The sequence below is a fragment of the Nannospalax galili genome, unplaced genomic scaffold, assembly GCF_000622305.1.
Source record: "Nannospalax galili isolate Female #2095 unplaced genomic scaffold, S.galili_v1.0 scaffold781, whole genome shotgun sequence".
Taxonomy (NCBI): domain Eukaryota; kingdom Metazoa; phylum Chordata; class Mammalia; order Rodentia; family Spalacidae; genus Nannospalax; species Nannospalax galili.
The window spans coordinates 2759096-2761748 of record NW_008346898.1 but is presented as its reverse complement, the minus strand read 5'-3'; positions in this window follow the sequence as shown (position 1 = coordinate 2761748).

Below are 2653 nucleotides of genomic sequence, written 5' to 3'. Positions count from 1 at the left end.
TGGTCACCATGGGAACAGTGCCATATCGGGGACTCAGTGTTGGTCTCTGCCGTTGGCAGATCTAGCACTCAACAGCAGCTGTAGCCAGGTCAGCTTTTGTGAGTGGGAGTCCATGCTGTCGAGCCCATGCATAACTTCCATCTCTGCCACCATGGCCACTTTGTACATGGGCCCATTGAACATTGACAGGGATAGCTGAAGAAAGAGGCTGACAATCCACAGAGCGGGTTATCCGATCTACCTGATTATTTAACTCATCTTCTGCTGAAGCCACTTTTTGATGAGCATTTACATGAGACACAAGTATGTTCACATCCTTTGCCCATGTGGAGAGACCTATCCACATACTCTTTCCTCAAATGTCTTTCTCACCAATTTTCCAACCATGCTCCTTCCAAGTCCTTGAGCATCCAGCCAAACCATTGGCTATAGCCCATGAATCAGTATATAAATGCACCTCTGTCCATTTCTTCTTCCAAGCAAAATGCGTGACCATGTGCACTGCCCATAGTTCAGCCCACTGTAAAAACTTTCCTTCCCCAGTGTCTTTCCTCAGGGTTGTTCCAGAAATTGGCTATAATGTCACAGCTGTCCATTTTGAGTAGTGCCTGCACAGCATGGAGAACCATTTGTAAATCGAGCCCTAGTCTTCTCTTCCTCAGTCAACTGATCTTAGGACACACCCCATGAAGCCATAGGTGCATGCTTGAGAACAGGAGGCATCGTAACAGGAGTAGGAACCATAGGCATTTGGGCAACTTCTTTATGTAACTTGCTTGTGCCCTCTGGGCCTGCTCAAGCCCGATCACATATATACCACTTCCATTTGATAATGGATTGTTGCTGTGCACAGCCTACTTTATGGCTTGGGGCAGGGAGTCAGATAACACCCAGCTCATGATGGGCAGCTCTGGTCGTATGGTGACTTGGTCCCGTTCAGTTTCCACTAAGGCCCAATAGCAGGCTAAGAGCTGTCTCTCAAAGGGAGAATAGTTGTCTGCAGATGAAGGTGAAGCCTTACTCCAAAATCCCAATGGCCTCTGCTGTGATCCCCCTATGGGGGCCTGCCAGAGACTCCAAACAGCATCTTTTTCTGCCACTGATACCTCAAGCACCATTGGGTCTGCTGGATCATATGGCCCAAGGGGTAGAGCAGCTTGTACAGCAGCCTGGACCTGATGAAGGGCCCTTTTCTGTTCCAGGCCCCATTCAAAGGTAGCCGCCTTCCGAGTCACTTGATATATGGGTCGTAGTAACACACCCAGATGAGGAATGTGATGCCTCCAGAATCCGAACAGGCTCACCAAGCGTTGTGCTTCTTTTTCGGTGGAGGGAGGGGCCAAATGCAACAACTTATTCTTCACCTTAGAGGGAATGTCTCTGCATGCTCCACACCACTGAACTCCTAGAAATTTCACTGAGGTAGAAGGCCCTTGAATTTTGGTTGGATTTATTTCCCATCCTCTCATGCGCATATGCTCAACCAACAAGTCTGGACTGTCTGCTACCTCCTGCTCACTGGATCCAATCAGCATAACATCATCAATATAGTGGACCAGTGTGATATTTTGTGGAAGAGTCAGGCAATCAAGATCCCTTCAAATCAAGTTATGGCACAATGCTGGAGAGTTAACATATCCTTGAGGCAGGACAGTAAAGGTATACTGTTGGCTTTGTCAGCTGAAAGCAAATTGCTTCTGGTGGTCCTTATGAACTGGAATCGAGAAGAAAGCATTTGCCAAATCAATAGCTGCATACCAAGTACCAGGGAGACGAATTAATCTGCTCAAGTAAGGAAACCACATCTGGTACAGCAGCAGCAACTGGAGTCACTACTTGATTAAGTTTTTGATAGTCAACTGTCATTCTCCATGACCCACAGGCCAAATAGGAGAGTTAAAGGGAGATGTGGTGGGAATTACCACCCCTGCATCTTTCAAATCCTTGATGGTAGCACTAATTTCTGCAATCCCTCCAGGGATGTGATACTGTTTTTGGTTCACTATTTTCCCTGGCAGAGGCAATTCCAGTGGTTTCCATTTGGTCTTTCCAACCATAATAGCCCTCACTCCATAGGTCAGGGAGCCAATGTGGGGATTCTGCCAATTCCTAAGTATGTCTATCCCAATTATGCATTCTGGTACTGGGGAAATAACCACGGATGAGTTCGGGGACCCACTGGACCCACTGTCAATTGGACTTCAACCGAAACTCCATTTATCACCTGACGTCCATAAGCCCCTACTTTAACTGGAGGGCCACAATGCTTTTTAGTGTCTCCTGGAATCAGTGTCAACTCAGAACTAGTATCCAATAGGCCATGGAAAGTCTGATTATTTCCTTTCCCCCAATGTACAGTTACTCTAGTAAAAGGCTGCAGGTCCCTCTGGGGAAGGATGGGTGAGAGGTGAACAGCATCTCTTTGGTACTGTAACAAGTTCCTTCCAAGGGCACCCGGCCTTCCTTTCATTCAAGGGGTTCTGGGTCTGTAAACTGTCTCAAGTCTGGAAATTGGTTGACTGAGCGAGATTCTCTATTGCTACGATCCAATACTGACTTCCTGTCATTCATCCTAGAGCTTTTCTGCTTATACAGATCAAATAAAAACTTAGTAGGCTTCTTATGTATGTGGTCCCTGGAAACACCATAATTG